Below are 9,903 nucleotides of genomic sequence, written 5' to 3'. Positions count from 1 at the left end.
ACCCCCTTACAATGGGCAGGGACACCTTCTACCAGACCAGGTTGCCCCAAGCCCCATCATCTTGTGCTGAGAAAGGCAATGAGAGGAGGATGAAATCCAGGGCTGTTCAGTGGTTGGAAACTTTGCAAACCCATGGTACACAAGTGGTAATCCTGGCCTTATTCATGTGAAGGCAAACACGATCCTAAATGGCTAAATCATTTCCTTCCAGTGTTGTTCAGATTACCAGGAGAGTTTCTCCCATGGATAGCTACATTTATTCTGGTTTTGGAGCTAAATCCTGAGCTGATACTGCATCTAAAGAGACATCCGTGTTTCTCTATGAGGTCAAAGCTTTTTTGAGTATTTTTTGAGTATATTTCCAGGACTGCTTCAAATATCTTCCTCCTGCAAATCCACTTGGCTAGAGTCAAGTGGAGGCTACAGAACTTTTGTGTAAACATGTGTTTTGAAAAGAAATTTCAGCTGAAGCTGAGCGAACTTTAGTGTAATTCATCCCCAAGCAGGCCAGTGTCTCAGATCCAGTGTAAGTTCAGTGAGCAGAGATACATTCAGATAAGTTTCTAAATGCTCTGTAGATTTGTGAGCAGAGTTTGTAAACTTGAGCTTGTGCTGTATCACCGTGTTAAGATACACCCAAACAGGCAGGTCATCCTCTAAATACCCTGTCCAGCTGCAAATCTTCACTCCAGCAGTACTTAACCATTCCAGAGACTTAAGTAAGAAAGAATAATGTGGCATAAATATGCTCCATCTGACTTTTTCTTGCAATGCTTTGTGCAAATTTAACATGCGCGTCAGGTGTCGGGGTAGCTGTTGAAAATCCGTAACGCTGACAGTATTTGGTAATAAAATAATAATCTCTGCGTGTATCTCTGATGGAAAGAGATTCACATCCTTTTGAATCCCTAATTGTGTGCCACACTACATTAGAAACAGATAGCTCATTGTCTCCACCTTTCAGAGATGGGAAATTCAGAGCAACATGCAAGAGGTTCCAGAAATAAGCCGGTTTAATGAAGCAGCAAATTAGACCCCTCTATCTCTTTATTTAACATGTAGTCCCTTGAATTTATCAGAGTTCATTACAGAGGTACAAAATGGAAAAGAAGCTGCAAAATTCATTTGTGATTAGAGCTAATGATTTTGAAAATGGCTTTTCACATTTTCCTAGATAACAGCTAATATTTATTATTAAATTTATGTCACGTTTGCTCTAATGAAATTGCATTCCCTGCCTTCCCTTGTTTCTGTTGTTTATGGTTTGGATTTTATGAAAGGAAGAATCGTAAAGATGCTATATGTTTCTTGCCAACTGCAGTGGCTTTGACATGGCTTCTGATAGCTTACTCCTGTGACTCATGTCAAAAGAATGGTTTTAAAATTTCCTTCCCAATTTATTCCTTCTATATCACTTGACAGATAATGAATCCAAGTAAATGCATGGAGGATTTTTTTTTCCCCTCATAATTTCAATTTCAGACATGGAGTGAGTAATGGACTCAAGGCAGTGAAGTTAAAGGAAGGAAAAGACATTTAAACAGCAAAATAAAAACGTCCAGAATTCCTATCTCTTTCCAAGCTCTGCTCCCCATCCTGCTCCTGGCAGGCGAGTAGGTGCAACCAGGGGAGGTTCACATGCACCCTGCTGCATATCCCTGACAGCACCCATCCTGCTCAGGGCTGAAATGTGGGAACTGGGGGATGGCAACATTAATTTTACTGTTATTCATCAAATCTTATCACATGTTGGGGTATAGGAGCCAGTGCCAGCCAGCCAGCTGGAGTTGGAATGGGGACCTCTTATGAGACCCTTCCAGGGCCAAGGAGCTTTAACAGTTTTCCTGATTTTGCCAGGTTTTTCTTTAGTACTATCACAGTTTCCTGAAGGAGGGTTTGTGTCACAGAATGATTTTGATAAAGTGCTTTCAAAATGCTTCATGATAATTAGAGTTAAGATGAGGGTTGGAACTAGATGATCTTTAAGGTCCCTTCCAGCCCCAGCCTTTCTGTGATTCTAGGAAATGTAATGTCAGCCTGTTAGTTCACTTACCCATGCAACAGCAGAGAAATGCTTTGTTTTATATTTGCAAATGCTCTCAATACTTAATGATCCTTATTCCTGAATACCAGACATGGAATCATCATTTCTGACATAGGATGTTAAGTGAGCTGCTTGTGTTACTTTTGGGAAGGATCTCCTGAATCATTGTTTATAATGACTGTTACTTTGCTCTGCTCTTTCTTTCCAGCCTCCCTCTCTTTGCAGTGTTTTTTCTCTTTCTTCTTCATGTGGTGAAATCCAAGTATGAATGGGAAAAGTTCATTCGTAATGTGGCCAGCCCTGTGGTGACAAGCTGAGAAAGTTTGTGGCTATTATTTCCTCCTATGGGGATCTTGTGGATGACCATTTGAGCTTTGAGAGAAACAGTTTCTTTGGCAGACCACAGGCAATCTCTGGGCAAACTAGCCCAAAATGTCCCCAAGGTAATGCTATTAGACCAGCAGTGCCCTGGGTCAGACAGCCACTCCATCGCTGAGGGATGAGGGATTACAGCGTTTATTCCACAGGCTTTTTCTGTCTGGGTTTCTGGTGAATTCAGAGATCTTGTGCTTTTTTTGCTTTTAATTCTCTTTACCCACAGGGCTCATGGAGTTCCCATACCTGACATGTGACCAAGTGACCTTGCTTGTAAGTTTGTTAAATACATGACTAGGAATTAGCTGTAGCAATATCCCCACAGAGCTCAAGCACTGAAAGGAAAAACTCATTATTCAATACCTTATTTCATGCTTTGGAAACAGAAGCAACAACCTTAGCACTTCCTCCTTTTACAGCCTTGTGGTTTCCGTCATTCTTTTCAACTCATAATGAGATTTAGTGTTGGAGGGAGATGGTTGTGCCAGAAAAACCAAGGTGGGATGGTTTTGATCAAAAAAGAAAGTATTGAAATTTGCAGGAAAGCTCAATTTCAGTGTGGAAGAACAAAGCTAATGCCACCTTTGTGATGATCTTTGGCGTTGTCCCCCGACTCCTGCTACGTCAGGAATGTTTGTGGAAAGTCTGCGAGGTCTCACTGAGGGAACTTGCCAGAGATTTTCTTCATGCCAAAAGAAACGTCGTAGTCCCATGGATGCTCGGTCAGCTCATGGATTAGGTCAGGCTGGAGACGTTGGCAGCAATTCTCTGTCCCTGCGTCAGGGCTGCCAAGGAGCCGACAAAGAGGAGAGGTTTTTTCAGAGTGATCAGTATCACATCACCAAGAGAAAAGGGAAAAAAACCCCTCTGTGTCCGTGCACCTCCTGCAGTAGATTGAATCTGAAGGCAGGAGGGCAGTAAAAGTATGTTTGCTGATAATAAACTGAGCAGAAGTGACAGGGAAGTCGGTGCAACACAGAACATGCATCTTACTTTTTGCCATTTTCCTGATGATCTTGTCTTACCCTGGGCGTTTTGCAGACAAGTGCAGTTATCTGTTATCCCTGGTAAGGATGCAATGGGAAATACAAACACTTGAGGGGTCAGGATGCTGTAAAGCTGTAATAACTCAGGGATTTTTGCAGCTATGCAGGACTATAAGAGTAATAAATCTATGAATTTATCATACAGCAATCTTAAAATTGCCCATTTCAGACTTCTATTTTAAATTTTTTTAATATCCAGAGGACTGAAAATGTGGGTTAATTTCTCTCAGTTATGACTAAATACCACATCAGGAAGGGGCAGTATGGGCTTTGAGGTGCAGAGATGTGCATGTACCACACCCAGTGTGCAGCATCCCACAGCCCAGCCCCTGCTCCTGTCTTTCTGTGACGCAGCCCCAAAGGAGCAGCTGTTCCTGCTGCTGTGCCCCCTGCAGAACCCTCAACACCTGATTTCTGCCACTCATCCAGCCAGACCACCCTCAGTGGAGGGGCACTAGCCTTGGGGATGGAGACCACAAACACCAGAGTGGAAGATTATGGCAGCAGCAGCAGCAGCAGTTCAATGGTCTCCCTTTAATTTAACTGCTTTGGCCACTATTAAAACACCACAAGGGCTGAGGTGGGAGCACACAAATGCCTGGGGATTGCTCATTCCTGGTGCTGTGCCATGGAGTGCTGTGTAGGCCTGACATGGCTGCTGTCCCTCCTCCTGCCCCAGCAAGCTGAGCTCATGGTCGGGATTCCAGAGCCCTTGGCTATCTCATCAGCCCTGGAGCAAGCCCTGCTCCAGGCTGGAGCTGGCCAGGCTGTGCTGAGCACAAGCACCTTCATGTGACCCAAGGGCCAGCCTGCCCAGCCTCACGGGAGCCACCATCAAAGCTCAGCACCCCAAAATGATTAATTTCCATACCAACAAGGCCCTGATGAATACACTCAGGGCTCTAATCTTAATGAATCACATAAAATGTTATGCCCTTTGGAAAGGCAAATACAACCCCAGTGATTATGAGCTGCTTTAGTTTCTGCCTTGACGTCCAGCTCTGCCTTTTGGGTTTGCTGACTCTACATGCATATTTTGTGAGCAGACCTTTGCCTTTGGATCACCAGGGAGCTCTGCCACTGGAGAGCTCCCCATGCCTGGAGCACCAGCGTGTATCTGGAGGTGTAGGAGCAGATGCTGGAGGTACAAAGCAGATATAATTACTCACTCATTTCCTAAATGAGCATCTGAGAAGTGGCACTGACCCAAACTCGGTGCTGCCATGAGAGCAGCCCCAAAGTGGAGAAACTCCAGAGCCAGGGAATGAACCCCTCTTCCTTTGGAGCTGTGGGTGGGCAGCAGCCTGACCAGGGCAGCCTGGGGGACCCAGGGTGTGGAGCAAGGAGCTGTGGTGTGTCCTGGCCTGGCATGCAAAGGGCTGGAGCAGCTGCGAGGGCGGCCCCGCTCTCCCCGCGGGGCCTCCATGGCATAGCCCAGCCTTTGAAGCTGCAACAGTCAGGGCTGATGCTGGGGAAAAGAACTGAGGATTTGGTTTGTTCTTTTTCAAAGGCTTTATTCCTCTGACAGCTGAGCTGGAGTCAAACCCGACTGTCCACTGAATCCAGCCCTTTTATTTTTTCCCTCTTTAAGTTCCGAGTTTGCACTTTACATACAGTCATGGCAGGCTTAAGCTTGACTGTCAGAATAAAAGCCTTCTCTTTTCATAAAGCTCCCTCTCTGCAGTTCAAAACACCTCCAACCCAAGTGATGTCAGCTTCAAAGGCTGGCCCACACTGCACCCAGGGCTTTCTCCTGCTGCTGCCTATTTAGGGGTCTCTTGATGGCCTGGGGATCTGAGGGAAATCTGTGGGGCTCCAGCTGCTTGAAGGAGAGCTGTCAGGGTGCACTAGAGAGTGGGGTGGTAGATACCAGCCAGGGTCAGGATCCCCCATTGTGCTGGGAGCTGCAGTGGGGATGCCAAGGCCAAGGGAGCTGTGTTTCTGTGCAGGGGGATTGCTGTGTCCTGCCACTGACACAGTCAGGATGAATTTGTCCTTGCAAATAGAAACCTCCAGAGCTTCTCCAGCTTATGTTGGATTAGAGGCAGAAGCATAAACAACCACAGCCATTCCCAGGGCAAAGGAAAGTCACAGGTCCCAGGACATGAGGAGTTAATTCCTGAGTGCTGCTGGTTGAACTTGAGTTAGGATTTGTCTGTGGCAAAGTTGTCTCTTCTGTCCACATTCTGGGCAGCTTTTCTGGAAGAGGAAGTTGTTTAAGATGCAGCTAAAGATGATAATGTACAGAGGGATTTCTTTAAGCTCCTGATTTACTGAAACCACACACTTTCCTTTATTTTTCCCTCAGTTAATGCTTAATATTAAGCAAGTAGGACTACTCAGTTGAGGAAAATTATATGTATAGTTGAATATTGCTCCATTTCACCTATTTTCAACAGAGTATCCTGTTTATACTGTTCAGAAAAAGTAAAATCCATGTCCATGAAAATTGTACCTGCTCTTTTAAAAGATCCATGCATATTTCTGGCCATGTCCCCCCAAGCTGTAACCAGGAAGTGCAGAACAAGGAGCAAACACGGGGAAGTTTCAGCTGACAGTGTTCATTCACAGAGGAGAAGGAAACAGCAGGAAAAGGTCAGTGTAGACTAACACTTACGTGGTTTTTTTCAATGAAGGATACACTCCTCTCTCTTTTCTCCTAGGCAATTAGTGTAATTACAGAAACCAGCCATTTAGCAGACTTCTAACTGAGCACTGTCAGCACTGGCTATGAGAGGTAAGGCACTTGACTTTACGCCAGTCAGACACAAAGCACTTGCTGCTTAAAATGTCATCTCAGACAAGACGAAATGAGCTGGAACCATCCCAGCTCTGACTATTAACCTTGGCAGGATGAGGCGTGTAAGGACACCCAGATGGCAGATGTGAAAGGGATCTGAATAAGTAAAACAGAAAAGGTTTTACTGGGGGATTTAAATACCAAAGCGACCCACTGAGAATTGATTTGTTCACACTCTTTACTGTGTTAGGTGATGCAAAACTAAAGGATGGCTGGTTACATCACTCGCTGGAATTTAGGGTAAACTGAAGGAAATATTTCATCATCTGGAGTGTAATTGCTCTGTCTTGCTGCAGGAAGTTGAGAAACTGGGTTTAGAAAGAGCTGGATTTAGAAAGAGCTGGAGCAGTACCTGCCTGTTCCGCTCTTGATGCTTCCAACAAGTCTGAATAGAGTCAGTAGCTCATACAACCACACCTTGTGGGACCTTGAGCAGATGGCTCAGTGCTTCACAGAACAGGGACCCCTGACCCTCCAGGCCTGCAGGATAATCCTAGCTGGGCAACGACCCTCATAAGAAAGCCAATTTCTTATTTATTCATGGAGCTCCTCCATGGAATGACAAAGGGAGGAGTTGCTTTAGGAAATGGTGCTGTTCCCCAGAGACCAAGTAATGGACTGAGCTTAGGCAGCCACATTTAACTGTTTTCTCACTGCTGCATGCTCCTGTCATGGCACTGAAGTGTATTGGTCACCGAGGAATTCCTAAATTAGATGGACCATGATTGGAATTAATAGCAATGTGAAAGAAACAGTGCTCTGGAAAATAGGAATTCTATTCCTCTGTGAGCAACAGCCTGTTGGTTAAACCCCCTTAAGCCCATGGATGCTGGCTGCAGGTCATCTTCAGACTCAGCAGATTTTGCAGGGAGGCTCTAGCTAAAGAGCCTCCCTTGAACATTTGGGATTACTTTTGTGTTTTAAAAAAACAGCGGAGTGCTGGGAAGGGATTTGCTAGATAGTACTTGAAAATTCAGCCTTTAGAGGGAGAGGCTGGAGACTCTTCCCAGGCAAAGAGCCAGACCCTCTCTGGAGGCAAAACCCCACTTTTCCTGATGATCCAACACATGTGTAAAAACTTGATTTTGCAAGTCTAGTCTCTTGCCTTGTTTCCAGCAGGATTTCATCAGCTGGTATTACCCCAGCACAGGGTTAAAATGGATCTCTTGAGCTTCAGTGTATTGTCAAGGCAACAAGAAACAGTGTTATGGTCTTATTCAGCCATTCCCCACAACACTGTTGTTCTCAGGCAAAGCTGTTTTGGTGGCACCCTGGTCACAGGAGGGAGGCAACAGGAGATATCAGCTCTGGGGAGAATGGAAAATGTCACTGTCACGGAGGAATAGAAAATGTCACTGTCACATGTGCCTGAGCTGGCCATGCTGTTTGGGTGTAGTTGGTAGAATGGGAAAATGCCCTTTGGGAACCTGGGCAGCAAATGAGGTGGTGCAGGTCCACGTCTTCAGCATGGGGGCATTGGCTGATGGGGCAGGTCTGTGGTGGGGACAGATGAGCCCTCCTGGGTGTTCATGGCCCAAAAAACCCCTGCCATTCCACAAAGTCACCCTGGAATTGGAGTTGAGACAATGCCAGCAGCACCCAGTAAAGTGGTTTTGAGACGACAGAGCTGCTGCTGGGCTGTGTGGTCCAGCATGGCCAACCTCTGTCACACTTTCACCTATCAAACCACACTCCTTTTGCTGCTTCCTTTCCCTCAGCCTTGTGCCATCCTCATCCTCCTGTGCCTCCATTCCTCCCCATCTGTTTTCTGGCAACTTCTGCCCAGATAATGAGCTGTTGGGAGGATGAGACTCATCTTCCCAGCACTGGGCTGGCAGCTGAGGCAGGCAGCAACGCCAGCCCGCATTGCTGGGGGTTTGCTTTTGTTTGATCTCTGCCATAAAAGGAACCAATTTGAATTCCTGGAATAATTAGCTGCCCTTTGCACCAGTGGCTCTTGAAAAGCGAGCTGGCGGGAGAACAGAGCGGGAAGTGGGAGGATGAGGTGGATAATTCGTGCGGGATTTCTCTTTTGTAGCAGGTCGTTTTCAGGAGATGACGCTGTGGGTCACGCTCTTCCCTGGAAAGCAAAGCTGGGGCTCCCCTGCCCTGACCTGGGGCTGCTGCACCTCTGCTCAGAGCCAGCCAAGCCAAGGCCAAGGCATCTCAGGGCTGCAGCCCTGGCCTGTGCCCTCACCTCTGCTCAGACCCAGCCAAGCCATGGTTAAAGGATCTCAGGGCTGCAGCCCCAGACAGTGCCTTCACTTGTGCACCTCAGGTCAGAGCCAGCCAAGCCAAGGCCAAGGCATCTCAGGGCTGCCAAGCCAAGGCCAAGGCATCTCAGGGCTGCAGCCCCAGGCTGTGCCCTCACTTGCGTGTGCAGGACTCGCCCTCGTCACGGCTGTTTGTCAGCTGTACCCAGCTAAAAGATAAACTCAAGGTGCTGATTTCTTCTGGGGCTCAAAACTCCATGGTATTTCCTGAGAACAGCCCAAACAGATCAAAGCTCCACATCAGCACTTTATTTTGTGCGTCCAAAGAGAAATCCACAAACTGCACCACTACTGAGCCGGGGTGGGGTTTTTTCTCCTGTGTAGCCAAAGTCCATTTTGAACGAGGGCATGAGAAGCTAAACCCTGTCCATTTGTCATCCCAGTTCTGGTCATACCCCAGTGACAGCTGAAGGAAGTCAGGAGAATATAATTTACTAAGTGCTTTGGGATTCTTAGGAATATAACTCACTAGAGAGACGTTGCAATTTTCTAAGTTCATCCTTAAGGGAGAAGTAAGTGAAGTTTCTGTGTTGGAGGTGGCTCTGGTGAGGGAAAGCATTTTGCAGCCATCCCCACAGGGTTGTTAATGCATGCTTTTTGCTAACATGCCATTTCCCTGGAATTTTCACCCTTCTGAGCAATCTTGCATATGGATGAAAAGGAGATAAAGGAACTCAGTGGTACTCCAGGCCCTGGAGGCCCCTCAGATGGGCTCTGCTGGGAATACCTGCCTTCCCATGGCAGTGACAGATGAAGCAGCACAAACTACAAGGATGAAAGGAAAAAGTCAGAAATGAGAAAAATGGGAGAGAAATTAAAATTTTAAAAATCTCCTGGGGGGCCTGAAAGCCAAGGCAGATGGGTAAGTGGGTGAGATCCTCTGTGGACGTGCCCTCCCTGTTTCTGCCTTGGATGACCAACGCTCAGAGGGCCAGGGAAGGCTGGAGAGCATGGAGCTGCCAGTCCCACATCAGCAGTGGGGGATGCCCCATCCTGTGGAATGGACAGAGATCTGCTCCCAGCTGCCATACACACCCCAAATGAACAGGAGAACAGCTACAGCTGCCACTGGCCTTGGGAAGACAGTGGGACAGAACAGGGGTGCAGAAGAAGGGATTTTAGTGGTGAAATTCTGGCAATTTGCACAACAACTGACTCTTTTCTCTGGGCATTGCCTCATTGGTTAATTCTTTCCAGACCCAATATGCTAACAGGGGCAGGAGCACAACCTGCCCTGGATCCTCTCGCTGGCCTCCACCACATTCCAGCCAAGCAGTGGAAAAGCAAGGCAACAAAAACAAAACAGAAACTAAACTGTGTGTTAAGGAGAAAAAACCAAAAAACTGTCCCCTGCAGGCAATCTAA

The sequence above is a fragment of the Molothrus ater genome, chromosome 11 (genome assembly GCF_012460135.2).
Source record: "Molothrus ater isolate BHLD 08-10-18 breed brown headed cowbird chromosome 11, BPBGC_Mater_1.1, whole genome shotgun sequence".
In the NCBI taxonomy this organism is placed as follows: Eukaryota; Metazoa; Chordata; class Aves; order Passeriformes; family Icteridae; genus Molothrus; species Molothrus ater.
The sequence above is the reverse complement of the archived record's forward strand: the minus strand, read 5'-3'. Positions refer to the sequence as shown.